At 33.4% G+C, this 18,738-nt stretch overlaps 1 protein-coding gene across 9 annotated transcripts in view; it reads right to left on the bottom strand.

Moving 5' to 3' along the window:
• DMD (dystrophin) overlaps positions 1-18,738 on the bottom strand; it is a 2,329,373-nt gene that overhangs the window by 1,966,332 nt on the left and 344,303 nt on the right. The gene's annotated exons all lie outside the window — the stretch shown is intronic.

Genomic DNA, 18,738 nt, shown 5'->3' with positions numbered 1-18,738 from the left:
ACCTTCACCATGTTACTCTATGATCAATTGGCCAGGCTTCCTACTATCCTGGCTAGGAATTTGTTGTTGTTGCTGAGTCGTGTTCAACTACCTGTGACCCCATCTGGAATTTTCTTGGTAAAGATACTGGAAATATGCTATTTCCTTCTCCAGTTCATTTTACAGATGAGGAAGCTAAGGCAAACAGGGTGAAGTGACTTGCCTAGCGTCACACCACTAGTAAATGTCTGAGGCCAGATTTGAACCTCAGGTTGATGATTCTTCCTAACTCCAGACCCCACACTCTATCCACTACACCACCTAGCAGCCTGGGCTAGGAATTTAAGGAGGAGCAAAAATCTTGTCTTGTTCTTTTTCAAGGAGATGAGTAAAGGATCTGAGGCTTGACTCTTTCTCTTTTCTCTACCTCTCTTTTTTTCTTTTAATCTCTGCTCAGAAAGTCTACATGTCCCTATGTCCAAATGTGCCCTGCTGGTTTGAAGGAATAATTATGGCTATATGTTTAACAATATGACTAAGAATTATATTTTCATTATGTAGGATTATTTTTTTCAAAAATAAATTGTATTAATATCATTTGCTTTAACATCACCTACACTTCTCAAGATATATCTTTCTTTGCCCCTTCCCAAAGAACTATCCTTTAAAATAAAGGAGGGGGGTAAAGGGGAAGGAGTTTAGCAAGACTAAATAGTGAAAAGGTCTAATATTTGCACTTTGTGGTGCTCCACACCCATTGCCCCTTACTTCTACAATGAAGGTGAGGGAGGTGCCTTCTCATATTTCTTTGAAGTCAAACTTAGTCATTACCATTTTATAGCACAGTTTGTAGCATTCAAGTGTTCTTTTTTTATTGTTTTTTTCCACTTACAATATGTAACTTGTTGTGTATATTGTTTTCTTCCCTTTGCTTTTCTCACTTTGCATCAGTTCATATGTATTCCTATAATTCCCTGCATCCATCATCCCTTATAACATACTAAGAATCCATTAGGTTCATGTACCACAATTTGTTTAGCCATTCTCAAACTGATATAGATCTACTTTATTTCCCGTAGTTAGCTATTATAAAAAGTGAAGGTCAAAATACACATTGTGGCATGTATGGGGGCTTTCTTTTGGTCACTGACCTTTCTTCTGGTCCTGTATTAATTCCTGAAATTCAAGGGTTAATAGATCATTGGATCATAGATTGAGAGCTAGAAGGGACCTCAGAGGTCATTTGGTCAAATTTCTCATTTTATAGATGAGGAAACTGAGGCCCACAGAGAGACTTGCCCAATGTCACAAAGGTAGAAAATATCAGGGGTCAGACTTGTACTCACACCCAGGGCCATTTTTTTTTCTATCTTTTAAGGGATAGTCATTTTGCTACTTTCTTCACATAAATTTAAATTGATGTTCAGAATTGTATATATATATATATAGTTCTATAAAGTGTATTAATGTATGTAGTAGTGATTTTTGATAATTTGGTATATTCCTTACTGAGATAAAAATTATCATACACAGTAGTTATATTCCAATGAACCCCATTAAATACCTTTCACTATAGAGAAAAATTCTGAATTTGCTTTGTGGGGCACAGCTTACAGGCATACTAAGTCCCAGGCAGAAATATTCCCCCAAAATATCCTTGTATCCCCCCAATATCTTTGGGAGGGTGCAGCAGACTCAACAAGTGGTGGAATTTAGAGGGTTTCCCATCATCCAACAATCATGGCCACCCCACCATTATGCTTGCTATGCAATCCTAAGAAAACATTGCTGATTCATTTTTTAGAGATAGTAAAAATAATCTGGTGTTTGTTTTATAAGGTAAATATTTTCTAATGTGAACACACTAAGTTTTATGAATCATTAATCACATTTTGAATCCATTCTAGGAATGGTTTACCTATCACTAAGTTGGAATAGCAGAAATAATAAACAACAACTGTTCACATTTCCTGTGACTGCTTTGTTGTAAATTAGAGCTGAGTATATGCTGGCACCAGCAGACATTTGTTATCAAGCTGGTACTGCATGGGCAGGGCCAAGTATTAGAAGCCGAGAGTTGACAGCATTCCCTGTGCAAACAAAATCTCTCTCTAATGCTTGAAAATTCTCAGAATTCATCCCAGAACCAGTGAAGTCCTGTTTCCTGGATCCTCCATTGGCTTAATGCTCTCACTGTTAGGAACTGATTTCCCTGCAAAAACAGACTTGCTACTCCCAATACAAATCTCACCCAACCAGCCAATGACAGAAGCCCAGTTAAGTTGGATAGAAACGACCTCAACTATTGAGTTCTGTCATCTATTAGCACTTTATTCTGTTTTAGTCTTTAGTCACTAATATAGCCTTTTGTAATTTCATAAATGTATTTTATATGTATTATGGATATAGCTATCTATCTATATACATATACATATATACACACATATACATATATGTGTGTATATGTTGTACATGTGTATATATACATATATATATTTGTGTGTGTGTGTGTATATATATAATACATATATATTTAATGAGAGCTAAAGATCTTCCCCCACCCATTAATAGACCTCACATGGAACCCATTAAGGGAAGTTTCATTAGTGGAGGCTTGTTTTGTGAGAGGGTGAACATCTTTTGTTGATTTCTAATGAAACACTGAGTCATGATGCTCTCCAGCTCTGAAAAGTGTATATATACTCTGAGGTGAGTTTTTGCTTTAGGGCTTACTCTTTAGAAGAAGATTTGTGTGCCAGATGAGACTCTGGGTTGCTGTGAAAGAGCCCCCAGCTTTGAAAACCCAGATGTTGAACCTTTTCTCTCTGGTAACTATGTATGTAAGTAATGATCAGGCAGTTGGATCTCTCTGTTGATCTGTGATGTATGTACTGCTTATAACCAGACAGGTAGAAGTTCTTTCTCTTGGTTTTTATTTCTCTGCTTCTGTATTCTCTGTTGGTATATGTGATTAAAGAAGATTGTTGACCCCCTCAAAAGTTGCTTTCCTTTTAGAAAAGCAGACCTAAGAACCTGTGCTAGCGAGCCATCCTGGATGTGTTAGGATGGTTGCTGCTATAATATCTGTGTGTATCTCTCTGTGTATATGTGTGTATACATTATGTATGCATATACATATGCATGTGTGTATATATACATATCTATGTACTTATATTCTCAAAAATAAGTTTTCATTTTATGGATGGATAATCTTTCATTTGTGGGGCAATATAGTTTATCATCAGTTTGTAGCTTTTAAAATATATATGTATATATGAGTGTATGCATATATATATACATATATATTATATATGTACATATTCTCTTGAGTAAGGTATTCCTTAATGTTCTTTAAGTGGACAACTTGCTTTTGTCCTATAATTATATTTGATTTAGCAAAACTAGGTTCTGATTAAACTAATGATATTCATTTGATTAAATTAATTATGTTCATAAATCTTGCTTAGGTCTTAGATTAAGTGACCATATTAATTTTACATGGAGTATAACGTACTCAAATTAAACCATTTTGTTTCTTCTAAACAACAGACCGTTTTCTAATTTCTTGTTTCTTTTGGAGGAAAAAAATAATCCTCATTTAATTGGTAGAGTGTCAGCTGATACACCTTTCTATCAACATCAGAAAAATATATTAAATGTATTCCTCTATCTAAAAATCTTTGTACTTTCCCCCCTCAGAGCTACTCTAAAGAAATGAGAATTTTGTGAACCATTAGTCTCATGGGAATTATTCCAGTTGGCTCATATCTAGAAAATTGTATTTTGAAGAGTCAACTTTTCAGAAAGCATGTATTTACTTATTGTTACTTGAAAAGCATTTTATATTTAAATTGCTTCAGTATAAGCCTCACAGTAAGTCATATGTTCAAATAATCAAATTACTATTAAATATTTCCCTTTAAGATGTTACTCAATTGCTTAACTGAGGAATGGAAGGGATTCTGAGATTCTCAAAAATTGTAGCAAAGAAGCATCAACTCTGGAAGCTTCACAAAGATGGAAAAAGTTTCAAGAAAGTCTCTGATAAGATATTTTAATGCCTGTTTCCCATAATCTACCTATCTAAATTTTAAGAGAATTACCACCCTTTTTGGAGACATATTGATGAAATTTTGGTCTAAGTCATTCTTGAAGAACGACTCTTAAATTAGAAAGGTGATTAACTGTGTTTGTGGAGCTATATGCATATGAACACATGCGCGTTCACTCACATGCACACAAATACACCACAGATTTTGATCTAGATATAATCTGAGTCATCCTCTGACTTCGGGCACTACAGATTGTGATTTATCTCAGAGTTGTACTATGGAAATAATCTCTATACTCTGCTCCCCTCTGCCTCTTCAAAGTTTTCTTAGATTCCCTATAAGCACTAAGGGGGCATGAAGCTGCAAACGATAGCTCATTGATTGACAGAATTCAGATTCCAAAAGATCTCAAAGAAAGCTAAGATAGGCACTTGAAGTTAAACAACAGTAATAATTAAACAGATGAAATTTAGTATGATGGGGATAGATATAACATCTTTAACTTGGGACAAAAAAAATATACTGTAGAAATACAGAGTTGAGGAAACATCAGTCTTGATTTAAAGTCAAAGGATAGGAATTTGAATTCTGTTTTTTTTCATTTTATTACCTAAGTGACCTTGGACAGATCATTTAATCTCTGGCTTAATTTTCTTCAACTCCAAAATGAAGAAATACACTGAATTCATTTTTAAGGTCATTTCCAACTCTAAATATATTAGACTAGGGATTTATTCTGTTGGCAGTTACTTGGGGGAGAGGATTTACAAATTACTGCAGAAGAGGCAAAGTATCTAACATGATAAAGCATCTGATAGTGATAGCATCAAAGGCAATTTATGTTTAGGTATATTTCATAGTACACAAGGGAAGGCAATTGAATTGAGAGGAAATAATCAGGATAACAGTCACTCAAGAGACAAGAGATGGTCTTGAGACTACAGAAGGAGGGCAAGGGAATTATAGCCATGTGAACGGCCCCTCTAGATCCAATGATCAGCTTATGATGGGAATTTACCATCAATTTCCAATTTGACACAAGTATTGTAAATGAAGTCAATTGAAACTAAAGGTGAGTCACTCTTTGATAAAGGAGGCCAGGTAGTTTAGAGAGAAAGTTAGTCCCTCATTCAGGTAAATGTAATTAGTTTCTATCTCTGACATCACAGTCAAGAAGGTGCCAATTCACTTAGATGCTTTCAAGAAAGATTCCAGATATGGAAATTCTCAGAGAAGGGACAGAGTAAAACTGAGTCAAAGGGATACCAGGAGGTAGGGGCATGTAAAAAACAGAGAAAGCATGAGAAAAGAAAGCCAAAGATGAACTAAAAAAAAAAAAAAAACCTAAGACTTTTTTCTGTAGCCAGAAACAAGTTTATGAGCAAAAGATTGAAGTGTTTAGTGAGGTGCAAGTTTAAGATGTAAACAAAAAACATGGCATACCATTAAACGAGACAATAGTAGTAAAGAGCTTAACACAGTGTCTGGCAAGTAGTAGTTGCTATATAAATGTATATTCCTTTTCCTTCTATCAGCCAAAAAGAAACAAACAAAATCGTAAAATGAACTTAGGCAAATTTAAAAGAAATATAATGTCCAAAATAAAGGAGATCATAATACTGCTATATTCTCCCCTGGTAAAGTAACTTATGTCTTCATCACAGTGCTTACAGTTTTTTTAAGCTGTTAATTTTTAATAGTATTTTGTTTATTAAATAAATTGTCCTCTAATTCTGTTCCTTTGATTATTCACCCATTTACAATAGCCTTCCAAATTATTCATTTTTGCAATATTAATGTTATTATAGAAATTGTTCTTCTGATTCAGCTCATTTCACTTTTCTATTGATTCATGTTCACCTTTCCATATCTTTATGAAATCATTTATTTCTTCATTTCTTACAAAACAATAATCCTTCTTTACTTTCATACACCACAATGAGCATTCATGATTCCAGAATCCAGAAAACCATCCATGAAACATGCTATCCATGGCAGAGAGAAGATGGATTTACAGTGTTAGAGTGCATGATAATGATGGTCATGAATATTTGGGTAGAGTCTTAAATTGGTTTTGTTTGACTATATTTGTTACCAAAAAAAAAATCTTTTCATTTGTTTTCCAATTTCCCAAGTGGGCAATGGGAGGGACAAATATATAGAGAAAAATGAGTGCTATGGACATGAAATGCCACATTCACTTTCAGAGGAAACTGCTGAATTATTAGTTTTACTGAACTTTTTAAATTTTCTATAAGAGTAATCTATCCATATCTGTAATGTAAAAATCAAAACATATCAATGAAACTTAAAAACAATACATCTACTTCACTGTGTCTAGTTGTGGATTTACAAAGGATATCCTCAAACAAGCAGAAGTCCAGAAGGTGACCCAGTGAGTGACATTTGATATTATGCAGTCGTGGGATTAGTTAAAGAAACTGCAGGTTTAGCCTCCAGAAGGGTAATATTCACACAAGAGTTCTTCTGCTGTACTTGTCACATACTTGAGGGTCTGTCATGCAGAAGAGTCAGGAGACTTCTTTTGACTGAGCCCCACAGGGCAGAACTAGAGTTAGAGAGTTTTGCTCAAATGGAATTGGTTGCCTCCAGGGATAATGAGTCGCAGAGAGTAAACACTTAATAAATGTTTGCCATTCAGTAGTCAGAGTTTCTGGTCCCTGAAGGGTTTCAAGCAGAGGCTTGATAACTACTTGCTGCGATATTGTTTATAAGATTTATTTCTTAGGTAGGAGTTGGATTATATTACTTCTGAGGTTCATACCATGTTTGCCTATGAGTTTATGATGATAAAAATAATATGAAGCATCAATCATCATAAATTAAAGAATAATGAGCTAAGGTAGTGAAAACATTTGAAATGACAATTTTTCTTCACATATTTTCTACTTAAAGGGGCAGTATGGAGTAGTGCATAGATTTATAAATTTGCATTCTAGAAGAATTGGGTTGCAACTAAATGCTAATATTTTCTAACTAAATAATACAGAGGATGCCATTTAACCTCTGTGAAGCCTAGGCAATTCTCTAGGCTTATATATTAAGTCAGAGATATTCAATCAGTATTGGTAAAGGGAATTCCCATGTTGGGAGTTCCAAAATATGACCAAATGCACAAATGCTTCACATAGCCAATATTTTATATTGCTTTTAATTTTTAAGACCATATGGTTACTTTTCTTTTCCTCTCTGCCAAGGAAGGAAAATCATATAGTTTTGATGCTATGGGTGCTAGTTCAAATCCTAGTCAACATGAAAAGCAAACATACCATAAAGGACAAAAAAGCTGTTATAATCATTATTTCCCCTATAATTTTGAATTACATCTTTCAAAGGGAATAATTATATCCATGTTTGTGCCAAAAAGTAAAAGTGAAATAAAACCTATTAGTTCTAAAAGGAAAAAATTCAGACATAAAGATTGATTTCTTTATCAGAAATCACATTTCAAATAAGGTTTATAATTCAAATGTTCCAATCAGCTAATAAGTGCTATCCCCCATAAAAAGAAAAAAAGTAAAACAAAATAAGTTAAAAACAATGACACATATGCATTATTCCATTACTTCCTCTAATATCAATATTATTAGCAAGAAAAGAAAGATTTCTTGGAAAAATTATTTGAACATGAAAAACAACAAGTGAAGGAGGTGTCATTGAAAAAGAAGCAATAGAAGATTTAATATGTCCCATGTCTATTGTATTCCATTGTTTTCACTTGGATTTTGAACTTTCATCTTCCACATTCATGTTTCCTCATGACATTTTGCTGTTTAGCCATTTTTCAATCATGTTCAACTCTTTGTGACACTCTTTGCAGTTTTTTTGGCAAAGATACTTGAATGATTTGTCATTTCCTTCTCTATATCATCTTGCAAATGAAGAAACTGAGGCAAACAGGGTTATGTGACTTGTCCAGAATTATACAGCTAGTAAGTATCTGAGGTCAGATTTTGAACTCAGAAAGATGAATACCCTCTTAGCCATTGTACCCCCCATCTGCCTGAGTAATTATCATAATTGATCATAAACATAAATACAGTAATGATGACCAAATTAAGGCAGAACCCCAAAATTTAATCTGGTTTGTTTCTAATCTAATTTCATTTCAATCTAATTTAATACTTTCACTCTTTAAAAAAAGGCTAGGATCAATACTTTCAATTTCATCTATCACCTAACTAAGGTATTCAGGGCCTCCGATTTACCTGCCCCTGTATAGGAGTATACATTCTGCTTGTTATTTCCAGTTCCTTGTAGATAGTGTTAAATCCATTTCAAAGTTAGATTCTGTCTGAATTAGGCCCATACATGTAGGTACAGGAAATATGTTAATGGATCATACCAAGAAATGTGCTCTGTGGATACGTTTAGCTTTATACTAATCAGATTTGACCAAATTGGGGTGGGAGGTGGGAGGTGGCAGGAGCAGGGAGAGGATTCCTGAGGACTCTTCAAAAAAATTCAACACAGCTTCAAAGATAGGTATAGAAAGGTCAAGCTTTCTCTGCTGGAAACAGGTAGAATGGACAAATGAATGTTTCCTTGGAAAGGCTTATGTTTCAGTAGAAAGAGTTCCCCTTAGAAGACCTCAGTTCAAATTTTTATTAGTTTTTATCATTTGTATGAAGATGGGCAAATCACTCCAACTCCCTGGTACTCGGTTTTCTAATTCAGATTTTAGCTATCCATCCCTCTCTACCTAGGGCTATTTCAATTTTGAGTTGTAGCTTTCTAAATTTATATTAAAATGTGATAATTATTGTGAGAAAACATGAGTGTAAAAGATGAAATTAGAGTATTGAAGTATCAGGAGTTAATTAACCAGGGATCTACAAATCAAGTGCTCCATGACTTTGAGTGGGAGTCAGGGATCTCTATTTTTACTTATTTCTAACTGAAATTTAGCTATTTAAAAAAAAATGAAACAATCACATTGCTTTGTGGAGTCCATAGGTTTCACTAAAAAGCCACAGTGGTCCATAACGCATTTTCAGAAAATTTGACAGCATTAAATAATCTCTTCTCTTCCAGCTCTGCAGTCTATCGATAAATATTTGTGAGTCTGTATGACTTTAATAATGTTGAAATTAAGAGAAAAATGGCAGGAATATTTCTCCTCATGGTAGGAGTATGTTCTGCCTAATGCTCTTAAGTCAGACCTAATAAGGGAATGGTCCTAAGTGACAACACATTTGGGCAGTGAATTTTGGGTCATTTACAGGCTGAGAAACTTCAATTGAAGTACATATTTTTCTGTTTCTGTGTCTCAAAAGGTGCAAAGCCTTCTGTTCTCAAATCCACACGGAAATTTATGTAAGGCGCATGACTAAACAATATGATAAATTATCAACATGTTTTAAAGAATTAAAAAAATACTTCTAGTAATCAATAAACATTTGTTCATTGTCTGCTTAGATGCCTAGTATTCACGAAGCAAAGTGCTAACAGACAGTAAAAAATGAAATAATCCTTGCTTTCAAACAGCTCACAGTCTACTGGGGAGATAGAAAATGTGCAGAGAAAGATAAATATAAGAAGGATAAAATAAGTGGAAAGTGATTTATGAAACAGTGGAGTGCTACTAATGTCGGAAGGATAAGGGAAATCCTCTTGGAGGAGGGAGCACTTGAGCTGAAATTGGAAAGGAAGTTCTAAAGGAAGAACTAAGGGGTTCCAAGTAGTGGAGGTGAAGAGAAAGAATATTTTAGATATAGAGTACAGATTTTACAAAACTATATACCGTTGCCCAGTATTACTGTAATCTTAAAGCAAATTTTTTTTTCTCACTTAAAAAAATTACTAGTCAAAGCATGTTGGTTTAAAATGGAATAATGCTAGTCCCTAAGTAAGAGTAAAGAGAATTGTAAGTAACGGAGAGAATCCTGGAGAGATTAAGACTCATTAGGAGCTGTCTTCAATTATTTTAACAGCTATCATTTGGAAGACCAATTAAGCTTTTTTTTTTTTTTTTTTTTTTGCTTTATTTAATGTATAAAGTACATAGGATGAAAAGGGAAACTAACCACTAAAGCTTTTATTTTATTTTATTTTTTTACTTTCATGGAACCAAGAATTTCAAAAGTTCATGGAAGATCAGAATTCAAATTTTTCCTCATATGTTGACCAGATCTGTAACACTGGGAAAGTAACTTAACCTCTCTGTGCCTCATTTTCTAATCTGTAAGTAAGCGAAAACAGAATTGTAAGCAATGGATTTGGGGCACAGTGACGGATGATGTCTTCTGCTAGAAATTATGCAGACTTGTAAACGTTTATGTTTGCAAGCTAGGCATGCATGTGTGCCACTGAGACCAGTCAGTGTTACAAAGGTACATCACGGATTACTTCAAGATATTTCACAGTCTAGTTGGTTAGAGAACCAAACATATGTAGCTTCTAAAACTCCAGAGGAACACTATCAAGGGCTGAATTAAAAAGCTTGGTGCCAGTGGAATGAAAAGATGAGCATTATATTTCAGAGGAAGATCATCTCTCTAAACAACTGTCTTCTTTTTCAACAAAACAGCCCAAATCATTAAAACCCAATTTTCTTTTCACATCTAAATGATACCCTTTGTTACTCAGGTACTTTGTAAGGATTAGACTCAGGAAAACATGAAAAGTAACAGCTCTCCTTGGATTAAATAATTAACATAATTATTGAGTTTCCCAATGCATGCAATTCCAGAAGCCATCTCAACACTGTTTCAAAAACTTCAAGGACAAATGTGGAGAGGTTCATATGCCAAAAGAAAAACAAATATTTCTTGTTTTCAGAAAATCATTTTACAATAAAGTCTTGTATCAGAGATTCCCATCTCCACAGATTTCTACAATGATTTCCTTGGGCATGACAAGTAGAAAAGAACTGCTGTCTGCCAAAGGAAGCAATGCTAACTTTTGACCAAGGGTTTTTTCGATTGGAGTTCCATGGACTTTAAAAATAATTCATGAATATATTTTAATATAATTGTTTTCACTTTTAAATCTTATGAAGTTTATACATTAAAAAAACCAGAAAAGTTTAATCAGTCTTCCAAATGATAGTTCTTCAAGTAATTGAAGACAGCTATCATTTTCCTAATGAATCTTCTGTGCCCACTTCATTCAACTGATCCTGAGAGACAGGAGTAAGGCCCTTTATCCATCCTGTTATCTGCCTCTGGACAATTTCTAGTAGTGTACAGAACTTAACAAAAAGCTCCAAATGAGGTCTGACAAGGGTTGTAAACTATATATCCTTCATTGCATATCAGTATCATATTATTTTGGCTGCTTTATGACAATGTTAACATATTGAGCTTGGCATACAGTTGGAGGGAGCTAAGTGGCACAGTGAACAGACCACTAAACCTTGAGTCAGGAAGACAAGAATTCAAATCTTGCCTCATGCACTTGCTAGCTATTTGACACTGGGCAAGTCACTTAACCTCTCTGTGCCTCAGCTTCCTAATCTGTAAAATGAACATAATAATAGCACCTACCTCACAAGGTTGCTGTGAGAATCAAATGAGTTATTATATGTAAGGGCTTTTGAAAACCTTGAAGTATTATATCATCATCATCATCATTATCATTACTACATCCAAATTATTTTCTAAATAACTGCTGTCTACTCCTGTCCTCCTTAGCTTATACTCATGAAGTTAAATTTTACATCAATGTGTGAGACTTCTACTACTATTTAAATTAAATGTAGTAAATTCAGCCCAAAGTTGAGGCTTTCAAGAACTTTTTATATTTTGTAATTAAATGTGTCATCCTCTATATTAGTTTTCTGTCTAAGTTTTGAATCATCTGCAAATTTGATGAGCACAGCATTAATGCTTTATCCAAGTCAGTGATAAAAAATGTTAAACAGTATACAGCCAACACATGTCCCTGGCATACTGCACTAGAGGTCTTCTCCCACCTTGACACTGAACCACCAACAACCACTCTTTGAATCTGGACATCCAATCATCTTTAAGATTATATCATTACATAATACATAACTCTCTAAGCTCTATAAATATAACATTAGACACTTAAATATTAAAAGCACAAGGCAGTACAAATGTCATGTAATCCTATACCTTATGAAAATGAATACCATCTACATTTCTATCAGTGATTTGTGTGTGTTTTTTCATCCTTTGTTGCTGAAGAAGACTATGCCATCAGAGAAAGGCTGACATGTATTGCATTTGATTTTGTTTTGAGGGAGGGAGAGCTGTGCAGGTCACCAACCTCACTTCTCTTCCAGAGCCATCTGAATCTAGTGACCAGATATTCATCAAGATGACTGGAGATGACCCAGGATGAAGTAACTGGGGTTAAGTGACTTGCCCAAGATCACACAGTTAGTGAGTGTCAAGTGTCTGAGGTGAGATTTGAACTCAGGTCCTCCTGACTCCTGCACTGGTGCTCTATCCACTGCATCATCTAGCTGCCCGTATCAGTGATTTACAAAAGGATAGTTAGTATGATCATCAAAACTGCAGAAGAAACCAAATCGAAGGGATTGTTAACATGAGAGAACCATGATCCAAAAAAGACAGTGGTGGGCTAGAACAATAAGATTAAATTCAATAGGGATAAATGCAAACTTTAATACTTGGGTAAAAAAAATCCTCAATCTCTGCTTAATTATTTATCATGTTTTGATGGAGCCCATAAGAAGCTGCATCCCAAGACAGTTCATTGCATTTGGGAGCAACTGTAATTTAATTAATGAACTGAATCAAACAAAATCATTTCTAAATACTGATTTTGTTTCAAATACCATGCTAGTTGGGAGCTGCAATACTGTCCTGTGATTCTGTTTCATTATTAATCTAGTCTATAAAGTTTTCTATTAGTTATTTTTTTCTTGAATTAATATAAATTAAACTTCATGCTATATGACACTTTAAATTTTTTTTTATAGTTTTCTTGCTAATATTTTTATTTAACATTCTGTCTTTACCTTATATCTCTCTGTTTTAGCTGTCAGAACTATAGTTCACTCACAGAGGTAGTTTGATAGGATATTTTCTTTCCCCATTTTTGCAAATTACTTAATATTGGCGTTTTTCTCAAATGTTTAATGACTTCAGTTGAAAATCCATCAACCCATTGTAGTCCATACCCACCTACTCTCACTCTGAGTTCTTTTATGTCTTGTTCAATTCACCCTTTCCTCTCTCCTTCTTTCCCTCTTTCCTTCTCTCCTTCCCTTCCTTCTTCCTTCCTGCTTCTCTCACTCTCTCCCACCTTCTTTCCTTCCTTCCTTCATTCTTACCTTCTTTCCTTTCTCCCTCCTTTCTGAGATTTAGTTCTTCAGCCACTAAGCAATTATTAAAAAACTATATTATGGGTCAGGAACTGTGTAAAACATTCGGGATACAAAGAAATCTACATGCCTTCAAGAAGATCATAGTCTATTGGAGGAGGCAATAACATTTAAGTGTCCTATTTACTGTTTAGCAAATTTGGGTAAAATGTTTCTAAATACTCAATGATTTTTGATTAGGCAAAATATTTTTGAAAAATTTATGCGATTTCTTCTTCATTTTGAAAGAAAGACTCCTTTTCATGAATTTAGCTTTCCACTTTTTAAACAGGTTAATGTTTTAATCTATAACCTTTTTTTAAAAAAAATAGTTCCTATGTTTATCAATTTAAATTTTTAATTTCAATTTTATTAAGCTTTTCTTTGATGATCAGAACTATTATTTTTGTTTTTAATTGGGTTTTTCAAATCTATTGCTTTTCCAATTATTTTATGTGCTTTCCCCAATTATTGGATACATAATTAGTTGAGCTATACTTTCTTCTTTTTATGCTGATGAAAATGTTTTGGCTACATCACAAAAAAACCCCAAACAAACCTATGCTATGTCATTCTTGTCATTAATTAAATTACATTTGGATTTATTTCCTTTGACCCACCAATTCATTAGGATTAAGCTGGTTAATCTCCAATTAATTTTGATTGTCAGTGATAAATTGTATTGCATTGTAGTCAGTACTACTGTGTTCAACATTTCAACTTTTCTGCTTCATGTTTTTTGTGACCTTTATATTTTGTTTTTCACGCTAGAGATATTTATATTCCTTTCTATTACTATTTACCAATAAGGGGTCAACATTAAATGGAGACTAAGGACTATTATATTCTAAGATTTTTCTTTTAATTAGAGCTGTTATTGCTAACTTCTGTGTAATCCTGGTACACTCACTATGTGTGAATACATTATTTTCTTTGACTTGGACATTATAGACTTTATACATGATGCTTTAATTTGGGATTTCTTTCATGAGGTGAACAGTGGATTTTTTTTATTTTCATTTTGTCTTCTGGTTTTAATGTGTCTAAACAATTTTATTTAATGATTATTGGAAATATGGTATACAGATTTTATTGGCCATAGTTTTCAGGGAGTTCAAGGATTCTTATGTGATCTTTCCTCAACTTCTTTGCTAGTTTAGATGCTTTTGGTAGTAAGTATCCTGAATTTTCATCTATTCTTAAATCATTTGACTTTGTTACATAGCTTCTTGTTTTTTCATGGAATCGTTGCATTCTATTCATTCCATTCTATTTCATTTTTCCAAATAACTCACTATGTGTACATTGCTTTTGGTTTAAAGCTCTTTAGTTTTCTTTCCATTTTTTATTCCCAAATTTCATTTTTACTTATAATTTTATTTTTATCTCTTATTCCCTTTATTCTAAGCACTCTCACAATCCTCAAAGCCAAGAATACGTTTCTTTTTCCTTCTGAGAAACTGATTATCATCTTTATCGGGTTCTTTCTTCTTTAAAACTTGCACTTCTCTTTCTTTTCCTTCTCCTCTTCTTCCTTTATCTTTTCCTCTTCTCTCTTCTTATTTCCTGTTCTTCCTCCCCATGTTTTTATCCTTGGTTCTTGGATTGAGATTTTGTGTCCAGTGTACTTCCTTAGATCTTTCTTGAATGAGTTGTACATCTTCTTATTGGCGATGAGGTTTCTTTAGTGTAGATGCCTCTCTTGTTTCCCGTTCTAGATGAGAACCTCTGCTTTAATTCCTGATGTCATTTTCCACCTCTTTGTGGTCCACTGAGAGTGCTGGCTTTGGACTTGCATGATCTTTGATCATGAGTCAGTTCCTTCTCTTGTGGAATGGAATGTTGGAGACTATGTGGATCTCAGGCCTCCACTTCTCCTGATTCTAATGCCTGGGTTATGATTTGACCTTGTTCCTTACAAGGATCGATCATTCTATGCAAAAGGCATAACCAGGTCTTTTTCTATGTAAAAATTTTTAAAGACTGGCTTTGTTTCTCCTGCTGTTCTATCTCCACATACAGACTTTAGCTTTAGGTCCCTGATTACTGAATTTCATGTTGGCTTACAGCCACAACACTAACTGGATTCAGGTCCATTTGTAAAAACTCCCACTGGCTTCCCTGGGGTGATCTTGCTACCAATCTTTGCCAGCTTGTGGTCTTCATGTTATGTGTTTCTGGACTAAATGGATAAGCTTCTATTTGGTTTTATTTTTAACTTTTTTAAAAACATCATTCTACAAGGTAACTTTCTGGTGCCCTTTTACATAAGTTTTATTCAAAGATTTTCTGCCAGAAAGCTGGATGGTTTTTCTATAACTTTCAGATTGCCATCTTAACGAGAAGTCTTCAGATTACGGTATCTGGAATTTGTTTCTCCTGGAATTTCTTAATGTGGTAATTATATTTTTCAAATTTTGCATTTTCCACTAGCTCATCTAAGCTCTTTGTCAAGATTTACACAAGAGTAACTCCACAAATCATCTATCATCTGTAGAAACTGGATTTTTCATAAAAATTTGAAGCAATTCAAAAACATGGCAAAAGGGGAAGTCACTAACATTTACAGTATTGTGTTGAAGGAACAATTATATTGACATTGATTCACAAAGTAAGCAAAGGAAGTTTTAGCATCACTACACACCTATAGACATTAACAGATAATTTGTCTGGAATTAATATGACCATCCATAATAATCATATGTATTTACTGGGATGAATATAGTTTATCTTTATATGAAAGATGTGGTGGAGCAGCTAAGTGATGCAGGGGATAGAGCACTAGTGCAGGAGTCAAGAGGACCTGAGTTCAAATCTCACCTCAGACACTTGACACTCACTAGCTGTGTGACCTTGGGTAAGTCACTTAACCCCAATTGCCTCATCCTGGGTCATCTCCAGTCATCTTGATGAATATCAGGTCACTGGATTCAGACGGCTCTGGAGGAGAAGTGAGGCTGATGACCTGCACAGCCTTCCCTCACTCAAAACAAAGTCAAGTGCAAGTCATGTCATTATTTCTCTGATGGCATGATCTTCTTCGGCAACAAAGGACAAACACACAAAAGATGTAGTAGACTACATTGTAATACAAATGTAAAATCTACATCATCTTTTTTCTTTTAAAGAGAATGCATTTCTTTGTAATGCTTTAAAATTACCAGAAAACTATGCTAAATATGAAATATAAAATTATTACTAACATAATGAGAAATATATAGCTATAGACATATGGATGTTTATGTGTGTGTGTGTGTGTGTGTGTGTGTGTGTGTGTGTGTGTGTGTGTGTACTGGATTACAGTTAGTATCTTAGGTAATTTACCAAATAAACATAATTTGACAAAAGGCTATTGTGTACATATGTGAATACATGTCTCCACAGCAGTGGTAGCAGTTGGATTAACTAAGTTACTTCCAATATAGAACTGGAAGTAAAAACCCTGAAAAATATCCTTAGCAGTTTTACAAATAGACAACAGCAGAGAATCACAAAGGTCTCTGCTTTATATAGATTTGGACATTTAAATATCATTGACTGAGGGAAAGAGCATAAGAAATAAGGATCTCGCCAAAATATTGGAAATAAGGTGAAGAAGCATGTTTTCCCTCTCTCTCCTGATATCACATTCATTTTATTGACTGTCATGTTGCATTGTTAACTCATATTGAGGCTCTCAGCTCATGACATCTCCAGAACATTTTCTAGATGACCTGTAGTCTAGCCACACTTTTCTCATCTTGTTTAGTGGGTATTTTTAGCCCAATTATAGGATCTTATGTTTATTTATAAATGCATTTTATTAGATTCTGTCCTTTTTTTAAGAAATAGGAAATCTATTTGGATCCTGGCTCTGTCATTCAAGTTAACCAACATTTTTGCTATTCCTCCTAGTTATTTGGCATCTACAAATTCCATAAGCATGCCTTTATTCATACTGATAAATATTACTAATAGTACATAGTCAAGAATCAGTCCCCTAGAATATTCTATTCCATGTGCTATTGGTATTCATTTCCTTCTAATGGTGCCTTAATCTTCATTTCCCTCTGTAGTAGAAACACTTGATTCTTAATGAGTTAATTAAGAAAGTAAAAGAAAGACATGAAGAACAATTATAAATTATACTTTTACTCTGATATTAAGAAATGACAACTATTGCTTTACTGAAAAATACCGATATAACAGGAGAATTAAAGTTGAAATATATTTTTATATAGAAAACTAAGGAAAAAATCAATTGGTAAGTATTGTATAAGTGCTTTGATTAAATATATACCATAATAATTGTGCATCTGGGACATCAATTAAGGAAGAATAGCTCATTGGATTATACTAAATATTACATAACTTTTACAGAATGAAGATGTTGCTAACAGAAGATAGATATATGAAAGAAGAAGCAATATTTCAGAAGGAACCTAAGAAATCTAATGTTTGGGAAAATACAAATGAAACAGCAAAACTATTCCATTTAGAGTATTAATATGCACTGATATGTAAGGACATATATTTTTAAACGATGGTCATCTTTATCCAAAATTAATGGATTGTTTTAACTTTTAATTATTCCATTTCAAAATATATATTTTGAAAATTTTTCTATTACTTTGTTATTTTCCAAGTTAAACTATGTGTAGATATGTCTTAGCATACATTTTTGTACACATATATGGAATCAAAATAAGTGATAAATTATTTGCATGTTTCTTTTATAATTCCATATATTTGTATATATGTATATGTGTTTATGTATATATGTTTTATTTTACTAGGCCAGCCTGGATAAAATAGAACACTTAATCAAATGCTGTTTGTCTGATTAGTACGCACAATTCTTCAAAATTCAGCAATTAAAAAAATCTATTAAATATTATTTTTAAAACTCTTCTGGTGCTATAGTTAATGATTTATGAAATTCTACTATTTTGATAATGTATTTTCCTGGAAAATCAATTTTGGAGGTATTTCTGAGGATGCTTTATTTATTTGGATAAAATATAAATAGATTTATAATTTTTGCATTTATTTCACAATAGGAAGACAATTCCAAAGATTTTGATCATGATTTTAGTTAATCTGTAACTAGATCTCAAAAATAATGCCTTAATATTTATGCATATATCTCAATTTAGTATACTTTGGAAACAAATTATTTAAATATGGGCAGATCAAAAACAATCTCTATCCATCCTTTAAAAAAAAAATTGACATTGCTTCATTGAGAAGGATCAAGTTCTTTATATCAAGATGGAAGCCAAAATATATTTGAAATCTATGCATTGCTTTTCAGTATATTTATAATGTAGTTGTTAGTTTACTTTTTCTTAAAAATCCATTCTAATTCCATTTTCTAAAGATTTATGATGCACATTTATACACATATCAATG

Source organism: Notamacropus eugenii, chromosome 5 (assembly GCF_028372415.1).
Source record: "Notamacropus eugenii isolate mMacEug1 chromosome 5, mMacEug1.pri_v2, whole genome shotgun sequence".
Lineage (NCBI taxonomy): Eukaryota > Metazoa > Chordata > Mammalia > Diprotodontia > Macropodidae > Notamacropus > Notamacropus eugenii.
This window is presented reverse-complemented; position numbering and strand designations above follow the sequence as displayed.